This window comes from Camelus dromedarius, chromosome 29 (assembly GCF_036321535.1).
Source record: "Camelus dromedarius isolate mCamDro1 chromosome 29, mCamDro1.pat, whole genome shotgun sequence".
Classification (NCBI taxonomy): domain Eukaryota; kingdom Metazoa; phylum Chordata; class Mammalia; order Artiodactyla; family Camelidae; genus Camelus; species Camelus dromedarius.
In genome coordinates, this window is record NC_087464.1 from 9,228,930 (window position 1) to 9,252,298 (window position 23,369).

The window sequence follows — 23,369 nt, forward strand, 5'->3', positions numbered from 1 at the left end:
CGGTGGGAGCAGACAGATTATCCGTCTCCAGTGAAATAAGGCGTGTTGCGGCCACCTTTGCCAAGACTCAAAGCCAGAGCCCAGTCACTATAAAATAATTGTGTCACTACCTCACCAGGGCACTGTTCGTGTTTCATTTCTCTTTTGACTGTAATTGAATGGTTGAAAAGCAAAAATGTAGACAAATTCCAGCTGTATTGAGATCTGTTTCTTCCTCCACTACCTCGGCCCATCATTAGATACATTCCCTCTCTGTGCAGGAGGTCAGAGTGTATAAATATAAATTGCATTTTGCATTACTTCTAGATGAGTGAAGCTGTCAAGGCAATAATATGAGCTTTCAGTCCCACATTCTACCACTTCTTTCCCATTTTTTGGCCAGGAGGTCATGTGCAAATTGAACGTGACAACCCAGAAGGCATGTCCAACAGACTCGTATTGTTACCCCGCTCAGCCGCCTGGCTCATAACAACATTAAACCCACATTAGTCTCCAGCCTCCGCCAGGGAGCTCGTAAACTCGGGACCCAGGCTTCTGAAAAAGTTCACTTCAGTGGTGACATTTCATCTGAAAGTCGTAGGCAGCACTAACCTAAAATATCTTGCACCCAAGATTCATGAGGATGTCATGCTTAAAAAGACCAAGCCAGTGTTTCACAAGATGAGGGACAAAGAACAAGATAAAGAGCTAACAGCCCACCAACATACACACACACACACACACACAGGAAAATATACATGCTTCTATTTGAAATTATGCAAAATTTCCAGAATCCAGTAGCCGTGTGGTTGGAAATCATTTTCGTTGTTGTCTGAACAATGAAGTTGTCATTTTGAAAGCCACCTTAAAATACGGACTGGCCTTGTACTGTTATTTGCAAGTTCTGGTCAACATTGTTTTAAAAGCCCAATTGTATAACAAAAATTAAAGTTTTAGCAGCTTATTATCACCATGATTAAGAGATAACCCTCCTCCAACTATATTGCAGTGAAGGAATCGGGAACTTTCATCAATCTGAAGGAAGCTGAATGGCTCGGAGGATTGGTAATTGGCTATCGATGTGACCCGTTCATGTCTTGCCCAGATTGCAGTTAACGGAGAGCTGTTGTTCCCTGACAGGGTGTTTGATGGTTTCTAGGAAATGAGTGGCTGTTTTCATTCCTGTTCCAAATGGACAGGTGTCTACATCAGAATTGGCAACCTGGTTGGCACGCTCAAAGAGTGGCCAAAGAGCGAACTGTTTATGGAGAATAAACTCCCCTCCCTCCCATGATGCCTGTGCACACGTGTGAGTGCTGGCAGTAGGCAGGGGGCAAAATGGAGATGCTGGAGACAGAAAGACTGATTCAAGTCCATGAAACTTAGCAAGCAGAAGTCCTTTGATTCCAAGTGGTGCCACATGCAACTGCACCTCTCCTGCCTCTTGCTCTCGGGCTTTACCACATTACACTCTAAATGCACAAATAAAAGTCTTCAAAAGGCACTTAGTCTTCCTTGGGAGGCTCTTATGAGTCTCCACAAATATAATAAAATGAGTCCACACTTTTTTCACACTTTGTTAAATAAGCACTATTTTCATATATCTTTCTTTTCTCCAAAAAAAAAAAAAGTGTCATCATTTTCATCCCCTCCTTTATAGGTCAAATGAATTACGAGTGTTTAATACTGAATGTAGGATGATAGAAACTTGAGGAATCACACCTGGCAATGCCTGGTGCAAAGTAGGATGTGTTGCCCTTGTCCTCAGTGGATGATATCATATTTTATCATATTAGAGCCAAGTGAAGAACGTCAGACCTGTGAAAGTATTTATCCCTCTTTTTGCTTTTACACATAATCCCTACAACCCCAAGTTACTATTCATGCAAAAGATTTTTACTTCCTGTTATTATAAAGCAGTGCATGGGTCATACTCTTAAAAACAATCATTGTAATACTCCAGAAATCTGACGTCTTTTTATTGTTTAATTTTTACTTTCACAAGTATTAAAATTGTTTTAAGTTTTGGAAAAAGATTATTTTTAAAGAAAAAAAAGATAAAAGATCTCTGACTATGAGACAAAAGGAGTTACTGTCATTGACACTGAAGATTTACATTTTATTGGGGGTAACCTTTTCAGGATTATCAAGAATGTTTAGTTGTTCCAAATTTGAAGTTTAAGTTTCCAGTAACAAGATTTTAAAATTCTTCTCCCTTGTCCTAACTTTCCCCTTCTCTTCTTAAGGAAATATTTCTGTAAATCTGACATTAATTTTTAGTTCATTTTTACTCCACTGCATTGCCAGAAATGGTAGAGATGGAGGCCAAAGGCTTTGGAATGAGGCAACCTCTTACACCTCTATGTGATGCATCCTGAGCCTCAGTTTCTCCATCTGTGATGTGGGGGTATTAACAGTCCTTAATCTGCAAACTTGTTTAAAGTTTCATGAAATAGATGCTTTCCATGTTTCTGAAAAAGAATGATTTCTCTACATTGTAAAGCACCATTATTGCTACTGATGATGTAACCCCTCTAAGTGTTAGAATCTTCATCTGTGAAACAGAAATAATAATGCCAATAAGACTGTAGACAAAGTTCATAGAACATTTGACGTGGTGGCTGACTCAGAGCAGGCCTTCAGAAAGTGGGCACTGTTTTTTGCTGCTTTATTTAGAGAGATTTGGAAATGAGTGAAATAATTCACTTTTGGAAAGAAATGCATTCTTCAAGATTTCCACTTGGTAGTCCTCTACGTCAGGATCTAAAGATTAAGTTGATAGAGGATGGCACAAATGAAGCCAATGCTGAGAACGATGCCCTGTTCGCTTCCTTTGTCCTGCGACTAAAACTCACCCCCAGCCCTCTCATGAATTCATCCCCCTGGGTCGGGGTGAGGAACCCCAGTAAGAGTGGGCAGGTGTGGACAGCCCATGTCCACCTCTACTGCTGAAGACAATGAAGGAATTAAAATTCAGGGAACCTGTTTCACTGATTCAAAATGAGTCTTGAAATCTGAAGGAGCTTGTAGAGAGTTGGAAAATACTGTGTCCTTCCTCGCATTATTCATTCACTTCTAGAAATGGAATCAAACCTTTCTGGAGTTTACGTTTAAGGTTAGACCGAGATGCCACTTAAAGATTCAGCTTGAAAAAAAAAAAAAATCCCCAAACGAATCTTGAAGCCAGCAGATTCCAGCACTGCAGCAAAAGCTAAGCAGTTCTCAGAAAACTGACTCTGCCTGGGGAGGAGCCATCAGTCCTGACTCTCTGGGAACGTCATTTGGAGTCAATAATTAAATTTTATTGGGGCCTTTGGAGGTCTATATGTTGGAATAAAATTTCATGTTGAAAATAATATTCCATAGCTTGGGAGATTTCCTTATATATGAGAGTTCATGGGTACAACCTCCCTGGAAGATAAGGTGGTGGTTAAGAACTGGAAATTTCCAATCTCAAGCCATTTATGTGCAACACAGCTAAATAAAATGCTTATCCTGACTGATTCTGTATATAAACCCAAACATTCCTTGAATGATTAGATACAAGACCAGTTTGTTCAGAGAGCCCCTGTTCTTGATTCATTGTATGAAATTTGGGGGTGCATGTGTGTGTATGTGTTTCCACTATATCAACTGCCCAGTGATATTTAAAACCTCTCATGTCTTCAGTTCAGCAAGGAAGCCAAATGGCCTTGGGTTCAACTCCATTCTCTCTAAACATAACTACCTCATTCTGCAGGGCAGATTAGATTTAGTGAAAATTAAAATGTAGGCAGAGAGAAGTAACTTCTCTACCCAGTCACCACTGAAGCCCCACACAACCAAGAGTTTGGCGTTTGCCTGTCATCTGCTTTTCTGACCATGGGGAGCAGCTCAAGTGACAGGCACACAGATGGACACGTTGTGTGATTAATGGCATCGACCAGGCCTGGTGGTGAGGATGCAGGAAATGGAGACAGGCTTGAGCCTTTTTGGTTTAATGCTCCTTCCAAGGTTTGAAGTCGAGAGGGATCAGGAAAAATTCCAGCCCCATTCTTTGCTAGAAAATCAGAAGGCACCCTTCTTGCTTTTTCCAGCATCACTTGCCAAGGCCAGACCTTTAGTGGGAAGCTATACCAGACTTCTGATTGGCTCACCAAGATCGCCTTCTCCCTCCCTCCCACCTTTGCTTCCTTCTCTTCCTTTGTTCCTTCCTCTCTCTCTTTCTTTGTTCTTTTCATTCCGTCGCTTTCTTTTTTTCTCCTCTTTCTCCCAAGCACTGTCTCACCTCAGCCATTTCAGGGTGCAAACTGTCCCGCCAGAATGGGTTCTCTGCAGAATCTCTGATGAAAGGATGAGCATGCGAATTTGAGCAGGGTCAGAGCAGGCAGCATGAAGATCTATAGCAACTCCCAACCTAACCCCCTTGGACGACACCCCAGCCACTTTCTGACCAAATGGGTCATTCCTGAGCATGGTTCTTCTACTGCATCAAGAACACAGGAGACAGGGGTGGGGGGAGGGTATAGCTCAAGTGGTAGAGCACATGCTTAGCATGCATGAAATCCTGGGTTCAATCCCCAGTACCTCCTCCAAGAATAAACAAATAAACCTAATTACCTCTCCCCATTACCCAAAAAAAAATTTTAAAAAAGAGAATACAGGAGACCAAGATTCCACTATTAAAAATGTGCCAAACTTGAGGCCACAGCCTCAGGATCATGTTCAAAGTGGAGAATTCTTTCCTTCACTCACTGACTTTTAAATTTTAATCTATTTTGAATATGTAATCTAGACACATGAAAGGTAGAAAAGGACAAAACTGCTTCCTCAGTCCTATCTCCCAGCCCCTCCCACCAAGCTCACCAACAGCCTTTCTTTAAATTAATAGACTTTTTTTTTTTTTTTGAGGAATTTAAGTTCTATGGAAAATTTGAGTGGGAAGTATATAGAGTTCCTACATATCCCCTCATGCCCGTCTCCACTTTGCCTCCCTATTACCACCTGGTATTGGTGTTATATATTTTCACAATTGCTGATCCACTACTGACCCATTATTATTAGCTAAAGTTCATCGTTTGCATTAGGGTTCATTCTGTGTTGTATGTTCTGCGGGTTTTGACAGATGTATGATGACATGTGTCCACGATTAGAATATCATATGAGAGAGTTTCACTGCCCTAAAAATCCCCGTGTTCTCCCTTTTCATCCCTCCCTCCCCTTAAAACCTCTGGCAACAGCTGATCTTTTCACTGTCCCGGTAGTTCTGCCTTTTCTAGAATGTCATACAGTTGGAATCATACTGTATGCTGCCTTTTCAGACTAGCTTCTTTTGCTTGCAACATGCATGTAAGTCTCCTTTATATCTGTTTATGGCTTGATAGCTCATTTCTTTTTATTGGTGTGTAATATTCCACTGCCTGGTTTGTTTATCCATTCACCTACTAATGGACATCTTGACAAATAAGAAGTTTTGCCAATTATAAATAAAACTGCTATATACACTCACATGCAGGGTTTTGCATGGACATAAATTTTCAACTCATATGAATAAATACCAAAGAATGTGATTGCTACATCATATGGTAAGAGTGTGTGTAGTTTTGTAAGAAATTGCCAGATTTTCTTCTGACCTAATGTGTTTCTTGGAGTTTCAAAGTATATATTAGTTATCACAATAGGTCTCTAGCAAAGATGGAGACCCAGGCACTGCCAGCAATTCCTGGTGGACACCAGGGCTGTTGCCATTTGGAGGAACAAAGAGTTGATCTTTAGAGAGTGCACTTGACCAAGCTACAGGGGTTCATGTCCTGCCTCTGCTAGTTACTTGCTCTGTGACCTCAGGCAAGGTGCTTAACCCTTCCATGATTCTGTTTCCTCAACTGAAATTAGGCTTGGTAATAGTACCCAGATGCTAGAGTTCTAAGCATTACCTGAGGTGTCTCATGCATGTCTTAGCACACCTCTTGGTACAATTGCTCGTAAGTGTTCATTATTTTTATATCCTAGTTCAAAAACTAGCAACCCCCCTCACCTCCCCACATAACCAGTGCATTCTTTAGTGATGAATTTGTATAACAGGGCACTCAGGTGCACCAAAGACAGAACAATTTGGTACCCTGTAAAATCTGGTGAGAAAAAAAAAAGCACACAGCAGCTAAAGTAAAAGGAAGTCAGAATTAGAAAGGAGATTTCTTATTTTAAGGTTTTGGTCCACAGAATGAATACGCTCACTCTAGCCCTTAATCTCCAGCAGTGTCTTGTTGGCTCAGAAGCCTCTGGGTTAAGTCCTGGGTTCTGAAATGCCCTCTCTCTGGTGACCTGCTGAAGCCTGCTTTGCAGACACCCGGGCTAACCTCGCACTGCTCACGGTGAGAAGCCTCCTCACCCCGAGGGCCTGACTAATCCCCCCCGTATTTTCCTTCCTCAGACAACTCCGCAGGCAGGCAGGAGGGCCATGTGGTCATTTTTTTTTTTTTCCTATTTCTCTGGGCAATTCTTCTATGATGACATAACGATGTGTGCTAACGATGAGAAATAAATGCGCTGTAGCTGTATCTCTTGGTATTGGGTTTATTTTGGAAATTAACAAACAAACAAAAAGGGAATGCTCTCCTGCGCCTTCCTGATAAATAATCTATGGCTCCCACAAGGCCCTCACACCAGTGGAAATGGAAACATTTGAGTGCACCTACCAGCTGATTTGTCTTCATGATATCAGATAACTAGTTTTCCTGTTTTAACCGCATGAGCAGGGTTTAGATGTCAGGAGGTCAGAGCGTATGGAATTTTTCTTTTTAAACTAAGGGTAAACAGTGAAACCCGATAACCTATTCAGGGCATATGTCCCAAAAGCAGGCACTCGCTAATATGAGTCGTATCGCCTTAATAAAGCATGACACGAAGGGCATGTTTGGATCAAAATATTTCTGAATCACTGTAAAGCTGAACTATGACAGCAGGGCTCAGAATCCTTCTTAGAAATTAACAAATGGGGTAGGTTTGAGAAGTTGAACCGTAGGACATGTGGGTCTGCTGGAGTCTTCCAAAGGATGGTGACAGGCAGGTGTTAAGACTGTTCAGCCCATCAGTTCCTGCAGGAAGAACAGGAAGAGGGCAGAGGATCAGAACCAGTAGGGTCTTTAAATTTTTTTTTTTTAATTGAAGTCTAGTCTGTTACAGTGTGTCAATTTCTGGTGTGCAGCAATGTCCCAGTCATGCATATCCGTACATATATCCATTTTCTATTCTTTTTCATTATGGGTGACAACAAGATAGTTTGAGATTTGCAAACACTAACTACTATATATAAAATAGATAAACAACCAGTTTATACCATTTAGCACAGCAAGGTCTTTCTTGTTTGTCTCTCCCACCCCACTCAAGTGTCTTACTTACACTTCTGGGCACAGCTTACTAGAGTTGTGAGAAAAAGAAAGGAAGAACAAAGGAAAGAAGAAAGGAGTCAGTCCAAGGGAGCATTCTCCCACTCTACATTTGCTTTGGATGCACAAGGGCTCAGGGAAATCTCCCTCTTTTTCTAGAACATTCTGCACTATGAGGTCCCGTCTAGTGAGTTTGGGTAATGATTAACAGCACAGTATCGAGAATCAGACAGCAGAAACCACCTCGGAGGTCTGACTCCACCCCGCACTAGTCCTATGACATTGAGCAGTTCTTCTCTAAGCCTGAGCTTCCTTGGTTGTGAAACAGAAATAGTAATAGTAACATACCTCCTCCTCCTGCCACACAGAAAATCCCAGTGCTTGGCATAGTTTCTGATGCATAGTGAGTGCTCAGTCTAGGTCGTTAATTGCACTATCATTGTCGTCATTGCTATTTTGAGTCAACTACCCCACTTAACGGATACTTCTCTATCTGGAACAGGGCACAGGCAGGAAAGAAGTTAGCAGTAGCAGTGTTTGGGCATGGAACTGGGGTTGGGTATTTGAGTGTTTTTAGATGCCACCCGCTGTACTGGCTCCACCATTTAAGTCAGTTCAACAAGTGTATTTTGAGGCTCTTCTCTGTAGGTGAGTCAGCAAATGGTTCTGGGGAGTGTGCCAGGATCCAGGGGACACAATGATGGCCCTGCCTGACAAGCCCTTTGCCTGCATGGGGGGTTCCACAATTGTGGCTGCCCAGTCAGTGGTGTCATGTGAGGTTGAAGATAGCCTCTCAAAATATCAGAGTGGCCTCTTCGAATCTGCATGAGCACACATGTTATCCTGACTCCTATTTTTCCCTAAACATATAATTTTAATAAAACAATTTCAATTTAAAATCCTTTTTAAGTTAAAAAATCAAATATTAATACAAACTGCAGTAAAGTATGTCTAAGCAAAAGAATTTTATCCCATGTAACCCTTGAATAAAACATTCCAAATGTTTAAGCAATACATCGACCTAAACCATGAAGACACTGACCCCATGCCATTTGCCCCTGCATCCAAAGCATTTGTCTGCTCTGTGAGAACATGGGTGAGTCATGGCTCTTTAATGACTTGATATATACTTAATATTCAACTTTAATTTTTTTTCTGGTATCAAAGAAACTGAATGATGGTATAGGACCTTACAGTAACTCCCCCAACCAAGCTTCAGAATATATTCTTATGTTTGCAAAAGAGAATCTATATCTTAGATATCTCTCCTAACCACTTGCCTTTGTTAGGTCAAACTAAAACAAAATTAAGGGATCAACTAAGATAGGTTAGCAGATAGGTTAGTGAACTGAGATGTTGAACTCATTCATCAAGAATATTTGGAAGAAGGATGTGGGCCCCCGTTGCCTTCTTGATGCCCAGGAAGTCACAGCTCCATCAGGCGGAGCCATGCTGGGCTTCCGGGAGGCCTGTTCCCGCAAACTTCCTTTTTCACTTGAAGCTGAATGTCCCTTGGTCTCCTGTCAGTCACGGAGACGTGGATGGATGCAAAGAGGGGCACTGCAGCTTTTGCCTCCAGGTGCAGTCAGAGCCTTGCCATTATTTTCCTGCACCAATGAGAGGATGAGCAGGGGCATCTTGGCCTTGACCTTTCATTTTCACTCAATGCCTCCCCCACTGGGTGGGAAAGTGAAAATGTTGCTTCATTTTTATGACTTTTATAGCTTTGACTACAAAAAAAGAAAAGTTTTGAGAGCTAGTTTTAAAAGCACTGAGTATCTGAAAGGGTGTTTTCTGTGGTATCTCTGAGTTGTACACGCTTGATGCTGTAAGAAGTACCCTTAAGGAAAACATCTCTCTACACCAGGTGAGCCTCTTTGCCAGTTTACAGATGGAGTAGCTGCCTCAGCACCCATTAAAGTCTCCCTGGGCTGCCCACATTCTGTCTTCTGGTCCCCATATAGGGAGGAGAATATGGAGATAGAGATGTTTGGTATATTCTTAAATATCTAATGTCCTGCTTTTTGAAATTCTAAAGCTACTTCAAAGGATTTTATGGTAACCATTTCAACTCTAATCTTTATTCGATTTGGGGAAAAGTACGTCTTCGTTTCCCCAAATAGCTTTCCAAATACTGTCCTTAGTTTTGTCCCCAAAGCATCAGCTGGCGCTCCAAGCCCTGATGGCCTCACAGTGAATTCTCCCCCACAAGCCCGCCCTCCTGGCCCTCCTGGACTTCCGTCAGCTCATCCCCCACAAGCTCTGTTTGTGGATGAATTTTTCTTCTCCTAAGTCCTTCTTCTCCAGGCTGACTTCTACCCATCCCTCATGCATCAGTTTTAACATGGATTCCCTCAGGAGAGCTCTCCAAACCCCTCAACTAGGACATGGGCTCTTAACCCACACTCCCCGGCTTCTTGGAGGATGACTTCTAAGGGACTTCATGCAATTGCTTTTTGACTGCATGTTTCCCACTCTGAGTTCAGAGACCATTTCTGTCTTACCATTGTACCCCGGAAACTCTCACAATATTGACACATGGTAGGCGCTCAATAATCTTTGACAGAAGTGAAAGAGAACACAGAGAGAGACAGAGGGAGGAAGGGAGGGTGGAGAGGCAAGAAGAACATGAGAGGAAGGGCAAAAGAAGGCATCACTGCAGAGGCATTCCTAATTTGTCGTACCCTCCCCTACACGTGGCCTCTCTCCTCCTCTTCTTTCCTCCCTTCTCTACCATCTCCTCTCCATGGAAACACCATAATTAAAATAAAATTAAAATCATTCTCACCTCACTGTATACCCCAATCTGATCTGTCTTTTTTTGTGTGTCTGTCATTCTGAGTCCTGCCTCCTCAATTCAAATATACCTATTTCGAAGCTAATTTACTCAATAAGCATAAAATATCATGTCTCTCTCACAGGCACCTCAATAAATCAATGACAAAATATATTTTGCTAAAATGCTATTTTTTCTTTTGAGGTTTGAAAATCTTACAAAAGTTTAAGGCATCAGATAATTCCCTCTTGACAGTGACATTGCAAAATTAATGGAAGGAAGACACTAGAAATAATCTTATTGCAGGTGCAGGTGGAGGTGAGGCACATCTTGGCAAAAATTGAGAGAAAAATGTGGTTTGGGGAGAGTTAGATGTTTTATTTATAATTTGACTTCATTGGTCTCTAATGCGTGAGGTCTCCATTTATTTAACGGAATAGATGTCTATTCTATTTAGTAAAAAGGAGGCTTGACCCTGACCCGAGGGGATGTAGAAATTGGAACAGAGGTATGTCAAAGCCCCTTTAGGACATTTCCAATGGGGTAAAAGATCCCAGGCTGTAAAAGGGAACATTGCACTGTCTATGAGTATGAACTAGATAAAAACATTTTCAAAGCAACTTTTCATCATCTTCCATGAATTTCCCTTTTACGTGCAGAGAAATCAGGAAGATAAAAAGAGAGAGAGAGAGAGCATAGCACAATAGCGTTGCAGAGGATCATATATGTTCATCTGCATCGTTGTCTCCAGTTTTCACTTTGTCACCTTAAGGAATCTATTTCAGGAGTGGCATCGCTCCAGAGCAGGGCAAGAAATCGAGTGCAGTGTGGATTCACTCATGATGAGCGATTTCAAAAGTTAAAATTACTAAATCTGGGCTGGAAACTAAGAGAGATTTACTTTGGCATTAAAGATGTGTACTGAGCAGTAAAACAGACAGATCCTTATCATGTTGTCCCATAAGAGACTGGGCTGGCCACTCAGAGAAGTTAATGCTAAGGAAATTTAAAGCAAGTGTTAGGAAATACTTCTTCATCTGGTAGAATTCATTCTGAGGAATCTGCTGCCATAGGCAGTCATAAAATCAATCACTGAGGTGGATTTTTCAAAGGGGCAGAATAACATATGACCCACTCTTCTGGCTAGTTGGGGAAGATAGAAGCAATCAATTCGCCCGCTTCTAGAAGATTCCGGTTGATTACAAGGGGGGTCAGCAAAGAGATAGTCCCCACACTTGATCAGGATAATTAAAAACTGTTTGCCCATGCTCACATGTCCTAGACGGAAAGTGGAAATAGATTAGAAAGCTCCAATGAGCTGATCTAATAAGACAAATATTTTTTGACGAGGACAAAAAAATTAAACAATGCAAAAAAGAAAAAAAAAAAAAAGCCCACAAACGAAAAAGACCTATTCCAAGAACCAAATACAGATGTTCCTAAAATATTTTTCATACAAGCTTTTTTTTTCTGATGAGACAGATATCACATGATGTTTTTGTTTGTTCATCTGATTTTCACACTAGTATTCTCAGAGTAAATCTGCCAAACTTGAAACCACTTAACAAGCATGACTTTCTTTTTCTGGATGGAGAGTGCAGTCAGAAGTTGTGAATGCACTGTAAATGTTGGCGAGGCAGTGTTAATTCTAAGGTTGTCATGTTGAATGTTAGCAACAAGCCCCTTTGATAAAGGCATCACAGTTTAAATTCAGCTTCTTTTTATTTAATCTGCCCCCACCTCTTTAACTTTCTTTTTTGAAAGTGTAGTGTATTCTCCAGGATTTCACTTTATGCTACTACAGGTACATCAAAAGCAATATTACACCTTTGACAGTGTAATGTATGAGATTCTGAAAGAGACACCGAAAAAGACGTTTCACATCTGGTTGGAACCTGCATTTTCATTTGGGGACAAAAGAATGTCACACAACCTACTAAAGGAGAAAAAAAATAGAAATTTTACTTTAAAAATTACAAAGTAAAATAAAATCCTGAATAAGTCATCCTAAAACCTAGTCAGTAAATTTCCATAAACTGTAACCGTGCTGAAAAGGCAAAGTCACCATTGTCACCTCCTGGAAACCAGGAAGTGTTACTGACTTAAATGGACAGTGACCTGTCTAGTTTCATTACCCATGTTAAAGAAAAAGCAAAAGTCAAGATAAAGGGTGTCTGGAAGTTCTTTCATGATAAATCTCTGTAACTTGCAATAGTGGTTATAATTTGGGCATCAGGACATCTTTATTTTCATAAGCACATTTTATTACACCATTGCCCTGCCCTAAAATTTTTTTAAAAAATATGTAAAAGGGTAAGTATCTTATCTTATGTCAGAAGAATTTTCTGTGGTTGCTATGGCACTGTTGGAAGCTCTACAAGGCATTCTTGCATCAGTGCATGGGACACGTCACTCCTACAAGCATTCCTTATGGCAGGCACAATCTCTGGAGCCAGACTTCCTGGGTTTCAGTCCTGGTTCTGCCTTCATCCGCTGAGTTCCTTGGGCAAATCATTTCACTCCCCTTGCCTCAATATCCTTATCTATAAAATAGGTAGAACAATATTGCCTATCCCATAGGACTGTTTTAAGTTTAAATCAATGTAAAGTAACTAAAATTGTGCCTGGTACATAATAGTGTTGAGTCATTTTTATTTTCCTTCAATCCCCAGAAAGTCTGGGTTTAAGGTAATTCATCTTTATGCTGGAAGAAACCAGGACAGCACGGGTCATTTCCTCCTTAAAGGATTTGGGGTTAGGAATGGGAGAAGGTTCCATGGTCACTCTCTCTCCCCATTCTGGTCCCTACCCTTTCTCCTGCCGGGTTTCTCCTTGAACTCTGTGCTCTGCAATCCAGCTAAGTTCCCCCACTCCTTACTGCTCTTCCCTTGGCCTGGAATAGCTTCCTCTTCTCTCCCCCCACCAAACGCCGACTTGGCTCACTCACAAGCATCCATCAGCCCTCTGTTTTGATGTCATCACTTCTGAGAAAAACTCGCCAAACCTGAGTTAGGTGCTGCCTGTACATGCACTCACAGCCTTCATCCTTCAATCGCCATCTTTCCATTATCTGCTTACTGTGTCTCCAGCATTAGACCGCAAGCTCCACTTGGCAGGGACTTGGTCTCGTCCATGAACCACTGTTCCCCATCACTGAGCTCCAATTCTGACCCACTGAATGGACTAAAGAAACCATCCAGAACAACAGGAAAGCCTACTCCTTCCTCAGGAACATGCTTTCTATCTCCATTTGCATTTACTCTACAAAATCACCTGCTGATCAGGGTCTTTTCAAATGAAATGAATGTTTTGGTTATTGTATTCAAAGTCAGCATTACAGAAGAACGGTGCTGGGTTTGTGTGGAAATCACTGGTGTATCTTTTATAAAGTGAGCACTGGGAAAATCTATAATGCCGTCTGAATTGGGGAAAGTTCAAAACAAATTAAAATGGGAGAAATACTTTCTTTGGGGCTTATTTTGGCCAATGAGTGGTGGTGGTTGTTTACATAAGTCTAAACTTAATTGCTTAATCATATTGCAGCGTTTACACTTATCTCCCAGAGTTTGCAAAATAGTATTAACCTTATCATCTTTTCAGTACAAATATCATATACTGGGTTTTATGGTGGATGATTGGAATGGGAAAAAAATAGATCAAGCAATCAGACACAAGCATAGCGAGATAAAAGCCTGACTCAAGCAACTCACTCTCCCATTTTACTCATACCTGAAAGATGCAGTTAATAGAGGCAGAAGCATGGAGCAATCCAGGTGAATGATTCAGTTCTTTATTTCTCTTTGTGAAAGCAAGTTAAATATACATTTAGAGGCCTATGATCACAACAGTAGCAACAGCTTAGCACACTGGGGCAGGAGCCGCACACAGGTCCTCTCCTAAGCACTGTCCATGCATAACTTCATTTAATCATCACACGGCTCCTACAGGGTATGGAATGATTAAAAAAACAATATTTGAAATTGGTAGATACTGACAGGCATACATAGAATAGATAAACAAGATTATACTGTATAGCACAGGGAAATACATACAAGATCTTTTGGTAGCTCACAGAGAAAACACTGTGACAATGAATATATCTATGTTCATGTAGAACTGAAAAATTGAGCTCTACACTGGAAATTGACACAACATTGTAAAACTGAATATAACTCAATAAAAATAAATAAATGAAGTACAAAAAAAAAAGCATAGTTGAGTAACTTGAGGCTACAAGATGGAGAAATTTTGCCCAAGGTCATTCACCTGAGAATCAACATAGTCAGCCTTCAAAGCCTTGGTCACTTGATTCCTGAGCTATGTTTCTTCCCTTCTAGCCAACACAGCAGCCCTCACCCAAACTCAGACAAGAAGATGTAGTGGGGAAAACCTGAGGTCTGGAATTTAAAACACAAATTAATCACCAGTTCGAATAGATCACTCCATCTCTGTTTCATCACTTTTTTGACATGAGAAGAATAATATTCTTATCTGCCCTGCCGGCCTCTCAAAGTTCCCAAGATGATCAAGTGAGATGTTTTACATGCAAGAACTTAGGAAACAGGAATGTGCTATGCAAATATCAGTTGATAGGGTTTGTTTACCAGCATAGCCTGTTGATGGATTTGTATGAATTTAGTTGGTACTTACAGGATATTTTATGTATGACGGTTGAAAGTGAGTTCCACCCACATCAGACATGATAAATGGATGAAAATGATAGGCTTTGCCCACACAGATAGCTGGATGTGATTTGAAGAAGGAAGTGGCTGTCCCATAACTGTACTCTGGACTTAGGGAAGCAGTGCCTGGTACCTACAGAACATCAAAGACAAGGTTCCTCTTCTGAATGCAGCTGTGCCTGGGAACAGCACTGCTTACAGATTAAGCAAAGGCAAATCCATTTGAATAACAGGAACTTTAAGGGGATTAAAAAGTGATCTTATCTAAAGAATAGACCAGTATCTCTGTATTTATTTACTTGGAGAAGACCGATCACTTACAAGGTTTTAATTTTTTTGTTTTATATCCTATACACCTTTTCCCCAACATATTTTTCTATAAAAAGTGAAAATGTAGAAGATGTTATCTACCTCTATTACATGTGCAAAGCTCTGGGAAAACGTAGTGTTAAAGAGAAGAAGGTAACCTGAGATCCAATTTCATCTATCAGACTTTTCCATCTGTCCTTAGCATCCTAACTCTCCTTGCTTTCAATGTAAAATAACACCCTTGAGTATAATAATTTATTTTCTCTCCTGTGTTTACTGAGTATTCAAGGATACGGTTCAGTCCTAGAATAGATAGATATCTGTAATTTCTCTCTGCCCAGCATCCATTCCCTCTTTATGAAATAGAACCTCCATTTTTATGTTAGGACACCATCCCCTTTCTCTACTCTCAGTCCTTAAGGTTTAAATGGGGCAGACTTCACCCCCTGGTTTCAGTAGTTGGCATGTAACTGAAACCCATTCAATCAAAATGATGGTGATTTTTCCAAGGCTGGGCATGCGACCCAATCCAAACCTATGGAAGTCAACCCTGAAATGTTTGATGCAACTACAGAGAAAAGAAGAGCTAAACTACCAAGATATAATCTTTGAGGTATTAGGCGCCATCTTTGCTGCCACTTGAAGAGAATCTACTTGACAATGAAGCCAACATGAAGAAAAGCAGAAGCAAAAGATTAAAAAAAATAATAATTGTAATTGTCATAGTATTACTTACACACTTAGCTCTTCCTTGTTCTTTCCCATTATTTGAAGCAATGTATTCTCTTTTTGATCAAGCCAACTTCTACTCAGTTTCTATTAATTGCAACTGAATGGAACCTCACTAACCACAGAGATTTATCAGTTGTGCAGAGTTTCTATGCATTACATATATTGTCTGTCAGCACTCTGGTAGCATCTCAGAAAGCACAGATGAAAAGAGAATGTGTAGAGCTGCATTTACTTCTTTTGTTTTGTTTTCCTTCCCTGTTCTTGATTATTCCAGAATATTGAGTAATAGTAACAGCAAATATGTGTATAGTACAAGCAATATAAAAGGCACTTTTTAAATCCCATGTCTTAGTTATAATTATTATTCCTGACTAAGGAAACTAAAGACAGAAAAAAAATTTCTGTATTTCAAAATAGCACTGGAGATATACATTGAGCCTCAATGTAACATCTTCCAGATGTCAACACATGTATTTTTCTCCACATAAGAGTCTAGCAAAAGCATCCCAAGTTAAGAGTCAAATTATGCTTCTCATCTTGCCATTGAAAAACCCCTGAGGCTTGGAGAAAGAAACCTAATTATTTATTTTGCACCAGGAAATCTACAATGCCAGGAAAAAGGATGGAAACAAACCTTGTGCTCTAACATTGGTCTTGAAAATCAGAGCTTTCAATTCTAGTCCCAATGTCACATTAACTGGCTACGTGAACTTGGACATATCATGTCATTGTCTTGAGTATCTGTAAAATTAAGTCAGTGACATCCAACCTCCTTATCTCTTGTGCATTACGTATGAAGCAAAAGAAAAAAAGATATTTAAAAATTATTTGAGAAGTTTAAGTGTCTAGAAACAGGCAGGATATTGCTACCTCTTAAGTTTAAAAAATTCAGATGTGTTTGAGTAAGACAGAAAAACCTTCCTTCATCACGGTATGGCCTGGAAATCTCCTATGCCACAACCAGAAAATAAACCCTTCCTGGGGTAGCAGACAAGAAGATAATTTAAAATCACAGCAACGTCATCATTCTTCATTCACAGTTGATGATTTATTCCATGTATTCTGTAGCTCTACAATATTCTTGTGCTATCAACTCCCATGGAGGAAAGAGTTATCCACTATAAACTAACAGCAGAAAGAATATCAAAAGGGCTTAATTACAGTATTGAGTCTGCCACTGGCTCATTTTGTGATGCAGCATACTGCCCCTTCTAATCCTTGGCTTCCTTGGAAGGATTGAATTATGTTATGTGTTAGACATCACCGGCACTCACCAATATCTGGCTTCCCTCTCCCTTCCAAACACAGAGAAGACTATATTTCTCAGACTCCTTGGAGTTATGCTTGGCTAGGTGACTAGTTTTGGCCAACAGGATAAGAGATAAAAGGCCACATGTTACTTCTGATCACGAGACCCTCCATTACTCTCTTCTCCCGCTGTGGCTGCAGAGGATCCATTAACTCAAGATGGCCCAGTTATAGATAACAGAGCCTCCGTCATCTGGGCACTTGAGTAGGTACATGGAACAGAATCCCCTTGCAAACTTGCAACTGATATCTAGTGAAAACAAGAAATAAGCCTTTGTTAAATATTTTAGAGCTGATTTGTCACAGCAGCATAACGTAGCTTATCCCAATACAATCATTTCCACTGCTTTTCCTCTCAAATCTCACCTGCTCCAATTGCCACGCATACATGTTTTCTGTGCTGAAATAATGGATTTAGAGCAAAAAGAAGCTATGAACCCCAAAGATCTGCTAAGATATTTTTCTTGATAAGTTGCAAGGTGAGATGGGGATAATGAGAGGCCCCAAAGAGGTTCTCTACCCCCAGCAGGAGGCCTTCTACAAAATTTTCTTGAATATACTTTCCAGTTCCTCCTACCAGGACTTCTAAAAAAATAAATTAAAATATGTGTTTTAGCTTACTAAATATAAAAAAGGGAATCAAAAGATGCATTTTAATATAAAAGTGTACAGAATAGAAATGTAGGTTTAATATAATTAGATGTTTTTAATATAATTAGATGCATTTAATTTATTAGTCATATTTATTTGCAGATGTGTCCCAAAGGGCTTGAACAATTAGTACCTTTTAATAATTCTAATAGATAACTCCGTATTCCTGACTCTGCTCACGTAACCAAGGTGTATGTTCAGCTGGTTGACGTGTGGTAAATTTTATGTATTCATGTTTTGTTTGGGGGTGGGTTTATTTTTTTTTCAAGAAAATCAGAAGACCAATTCAAGGAAAATACCAAAAAGTTGAGAATAAGAATAACAGTGTGTTTCTAGCCAAGGAGCAAGCCAAACAAAAAGATATGTTTGTCCATTTTACTTCTCATCTGTGACTCCCTTGAGTACATCAATGTAGAGATAACGTCTTTCCTTCCACTAATCCTTCACTCCTCTCGGTCAGTTGCATCTACCTAGCCCCAAATCTGGTCCTCAGCTTCTTTAAAGCAGAGAGTGCTTCAATAAATATTTCTTTATAAAAGCTTGGCAGATGCTCAAATGCACTCACAAGTATTTCATCATGGGAGAGTGGTTCATTGACAAATAGTAACAGCAATAAATATTTGTTGAATGACTCTTAATAATTAAAGAGATCCTCTCCTAGAAACACTCTTCCATGAATTTAGTTTTTAAAAGGCAATAAAAAAGATAGGGAATAAGATGGAAGGATATAAATTATTTTTTCATTAATTCATTTTAATTCATGCACTTAACAAATATTTATTAGTTTTCTAGCCAATGCCAGACATCGTGCAAGTTACTTCTTAGGGATGTACTGAATATCTATTGGTGGATAGCAAATTAACCCCAAACTTGGCAAGTTAAAACAACAAATGCTCGTGATGTCACAATTTCTGAGGCTTAGGAATCTAGGAACTGCTTAGTGGAGTGCTTTGGCCTCAGGGTCACTCCTAAGGTTGCAGACAAGCTATTGGCTGGAGCTGAAGTCATCTCAAGACTGACGGGGGCTGCAGAATCTGGCTCCAAGGTCACTCTCCTAGTTCTTGGCAGGCCTCCGTTCCTCTCTGGCTCTTGGCAGAGACTTTGGTTCCTTGCCACGTGAACCTTTCTGTAAGTTTCCCCAGAGCCAGAGGTCCAAGAGGGAGAAAAAGAGTGCCCACACCCAAATCAGAAGCCACCATGGCTCCTTATTTCCTAGTTTCCCCAGTAGTTCTGAGTCATTTCTGGAGATTAGGCTCCACCCCTCAAAGAGAGGAGCAACAGAGGATCCATGTATTTGGAAACCATGGAGGAAAGTTGATTAGAAAGGAAACTGTTAAAAAATTTTTTTCAGACACTTTTTTATTTTTTGACTAACTGCAATTAACATGTGCTATTTGGTAACTCAGTTTTGTTAATAGATGACATTTAGTCATGTAGTTTCAACCTATCAACCTATCCAGAAAGCACCAACCCGTCATCAAAGATATTTGGTATCTACAGATGAGGAATGCTATTTTCCATTCATGTGCCAGGTGTTATGTGGACCCGAAGTTCTAGTTCGGCATTTTGGTAGCTCAAAGAGAGTGAGGAAAACTAAAGGATGACATTGAAAAGGCTATCACAAAGAAAAAAACTAAAAACGAAAAACAAAAAACAACCTAGAAACTGCCACAGAAATGCATTTCCCAATGATTTTCCACGTTGCAATTCATTTAATTTTTAATGGCCTGACCGTATCTTGACCTGTGGAACTGTTACAAAGATTCAAATTTTCACCATTATCTCTCACATCAAACAATGAGTTCTGAAGCAGGATTTCCATCTGTCAGTTTAGAGAACTCAGCGATCTCACCTCCGCCTTGACATCAAGGTCCCCTCACCTTTCAGCAGCCAAAGTACCACTTCATCGTCAGCAATGTGGAAAGCCACGAATCAATTCGACCTTACCTCGCATTGATGAGAACAGTGCATGGATTGCACTGACAGTGGTTGTACTAGAAAAGATGGTAGCCCAGGGTTCTCAACAAAATATGCAAGTCAGGTAAGGGCGCATCTGGGGTCAGGGACATCTGGGGTCCCTCTTTATCCTGTCTGTGACTTAAGCAGAGTTCTTCCTTTTTCTTCCCTCTGGCCACCACCACATCCACATTGCAATATCCCTTGTCATTTTATTTAAATCTAAGAAGCAAACCGCAGGCAGGGTTCTGAAGAGCCACGTGCGTGGTTAAAAAGGCCTCAGGTTGGAATATGGCCCCTGTAATCCCCTCACAGCGGGAGAGAGGAAACAACTCCAGAGAGGGTTCCCAATGCAACAAATGCCCCTCCCAGCAAAATTTTGCATTTCGTTTTCTGCTTTAATATCTCTATTGGCTGCACATCTGAGAAGGCTTAAGAACATAATTTATTCCGTATCAAATTCCCAGTAATTTATTCTCTCTAAACTGGCAACATAGGAAGAATTTGTGTTCCGTGACTAGCACGGAAGATGATTGCCGGCCACCTCATGTAAGTGAAGTCAGCACAGGTGGCCGTATTTATACGAAAGGAAATGTCCTAGCGTCTCGTGTTTTCAATTAAAATAATTTTTATCTGTTTAATTCGTACATTTATCATGCCCTTTCTTATGATTTCTTAGGCATGTTCGTGTCGAAAATAATAAATTGATATATTAGTTGTAATAATTATTTACAGTGTTTAGTAAGCATGTGGGCATGAACATGATTCTCCAGGATGGGAGAGGTTACTGTGTTGGTTTCCCATCAGGATCTCAAAAGTGAAGTCTGCACTTTTCATAGTCTTCACAGAGCCACAGAATGCAGAAGGGCTGGCGAGTGACCTACAGCTCGATTTCCCATCGTCTACAATTGTCACGTCCAGTCCCACCTGAATCTCTCATCATGGGCCTTCTGGAATCGTATTTTAATAATACTAATAGGAGAGTTTGACTTTGTCCTTGTCCCTGGAGTCCCACAGCCCTCAAAGTTTAGTCTGTTTTTGAATCACGTGCTGGGGATGGTCAGATGAAATTTGTACAGTACCTCAGCAGTCTGGATACCAGGACATAAGCCAGTATATCTGAGATGATTGTCAAGGATAACATGATTGTCAAGGCCTCCTCAACTCAAAGCAAACAAAACATATACACTTCGTTAATGAACATTTCTACTGTTCCCTAGAGCTAGAAATAACAATAAACCAGTGCTCAAAAAATGTATCCTATTTCACTTGTGAATTTCCTTGCAACTGAAAGTCTAGAAAGAGAATTCACAAGAGAGAGAAGTCAGTGGGAGGATTTTATTTTTTCCTCCTTAGGAAGAGTGTATTTAGAAAAGAATGAGAAGACGTCTTGCCACTAAGCCAGTGGGAATTTGAAATTACTCCAAGCCAAGGAGCCAATAGACTGGCTAAAACATAAGGTAGAATTCAGAGGGAGCTGATCATGTTTTGATCTCATTTTATGCTTTTCTTCATGCTTGTTTCCAAGATCTAATTGGTGCCTGTGTTGGAAAATGTTAACACAGAGCAGCGGTGCAAAAAAAGGCCACCAAAACATCTTAGATTAATCCCTCCTCCAACATAGATCTTGTCCTCTCCCTGGGCAAGTGGCCATAAGATACTGACTTTTAAGAACCCAGATTATTGTCATTCCTTATGTCATCCAAAGGTTATATAGAAGCAGTAGGAAGAAGAAGGTGTCTTCTTAACCTCACTTTAGTCCAGCTAAGAAAGTATCTTGGTCAATGTTCAAATTATGCATAAAATGGCAACAACAAACAGCAAAACATATGTAAAAGGTGAGTTTGGGTTCTATGAGAACTTACTATGGTTCTGATTGGTGGGAAGAGTAAGACAGGAAGCACGATTAAGCCTAACCATCATGCTGAGAATTAACTAGAACAACAAACTGGGCAACATCGATTTGAAGCTTCTAACACAGTGGTTTTCAAACTCGTGGCTCTTGAGTGTCTTGGAAGGGACCGTCCAAGGTCAAGGCAGCAGACAGAGTTTAATACCTACTGTGTTCATGCCTGTTACTGCAACAGTCTGGTCCCACCATAAGTAAGAACTAGTTTTTATCAGCACTAGTTGTAACTGTGATTAATTCTCTGCAATCACAATGAAACACTCAAGATGATAAACAGAAGAAGATGGTCAGATTCTCCACCTGTCACTGACACAAACTAAAATCCAGTATTCTTACACTGGCATCGTTCATTCATTCAGCATGGACTGAGCTCTTATGATTTGCCTGGCGCCATGCCAGGGGCTGGGAACATAAGTGAAACAGTTCTGCTCCTAGCCTCCGAGGGGCTTCCAGCCCCAAGGGAGAGAGAGACACATAGAACTAACCAAAACAGCATGTTTCATCTGTTCTGAGAGAAGCGTAAGCACAAAGGAGGCAGCCAATGGAACCCATGCTTCTGGCACATGTGCAGAGTTAGGAATACATTCTGGCAGGAATTTTTTTTTTTTTGTCACAATGCTCCTTATACTAATCTCTTCTGATATTTCCACAACCTTACAACCTTGTCCACTTCCATGTGCCCTTCTCTCTGTCTTAAACTTTCAGGTAAATGCCCAGGGTACAAGGAGCTCAATTTATTCACTGGAGAAGGGAATCTAAATGAGGAGCATCAGTTAGACTAAAAAGAAGCTCCATTGTCTTGGACATCATTTCAAATCCACTCCTCCCCCCATGAAGATGACAGGGAGGCAGAAGACATGCTCCAAGAACTGTGTGCGAAACATATAGCTTTTTTACACAAACCTCAGTAATCCAAGGAACAAGGAACTTGACTGTCCTCCAGGGAAACAAGAACCTAGTCTGACCTTCTCCACCTGTGCTTGGTGCCTCCTTCCAGCTGGAGTTCCCATTTCTCTCTCTCCTCCCCATCTTTGCTCTGCCCCACCTCCCACACCTTCTGAGTCCCGGGTCAAATCACCGTCCCTCTGACATCTTTCTGGGCAGTTTTCCGAGGCAGGAGGAACCACTCTCTTTCAAGCTTCCAAAGCCCTTTGTACCTGTTATCAGGGACTATTATGCCGTGTTTGCTTGCCTCTCCCCCACATGCTCAAAAACTCCTTGAAACCAGGACCCATGACTTACTAATCTGTGTCCACAAGTACCTTGTACCATGCCAGGAACATCCTACCTACTCAATCAGTGGATGTTAAAAGAAATGCCTAAGTGAGAAAGTTTCCATGGAGAGCAGGGACATAATCACTCTCCCCCTCCTACTTGAGTCCTGTGTTCTCCATGCTACACCCACGGCCCCGCCCACACTCCCCCCTTCTCCCAACACACATGACCCACATCCCAAGCCGGAAAGCTCTACATGCAGAAGAGGCCTGGAGTGTAACCGGGTAGGCACAGCTAGCTGATCTTGACTTCCAGTACTCCCCGAGGGCTGGCTGACCCAAGCTACCACCTCCTTCCAGTTGAGTAACACACACATGGGTGGGTCCTTCCTACAGGATGAAGATCTGAATCCTATCTGCCATTCTGCTGTTTGGAAGTTTAAAAATGGCTAACTAGGTACCCTGATTTTTTTTTCCCACATTGGCCTT

General features: G+C 40.8%; 1 long non-coding RNA gene across 4 annotated transcripts in view; it reads right to left on the reverse strand.

The window, feature by feature from the left end:
• Positions 1-6,866: 6,866 nt before the first annotated feature.
• LOC116149327 (uncharacterized) overlaps positions 6,867-23,369 on the reverse strand; it is a 34,057-nt gene continuing 17,554 nt past the window's right edge. For 2 of the 4 annotated variants that reach the window (XR_010378244.1, XR_010378246.1), the window contains exons 2-3: positions 13,849-14,060; positions 6,867-7,052 (exon numbers count right to left, since the gene is read on the reverse strand). This is a non-coding gene — a long non-coding RNA (uncharacterized LOC116149327). Of the gene's footprint in view, positions 7,053-13,848; positions 14,061-14,385; positions 14,517-14,769; positions 15,039-23,369 lie in introns of those variants that run through there. The other 2 variants (XR_010378243.1, XR_010378245.1) reach the window with 2 other exon arrangements.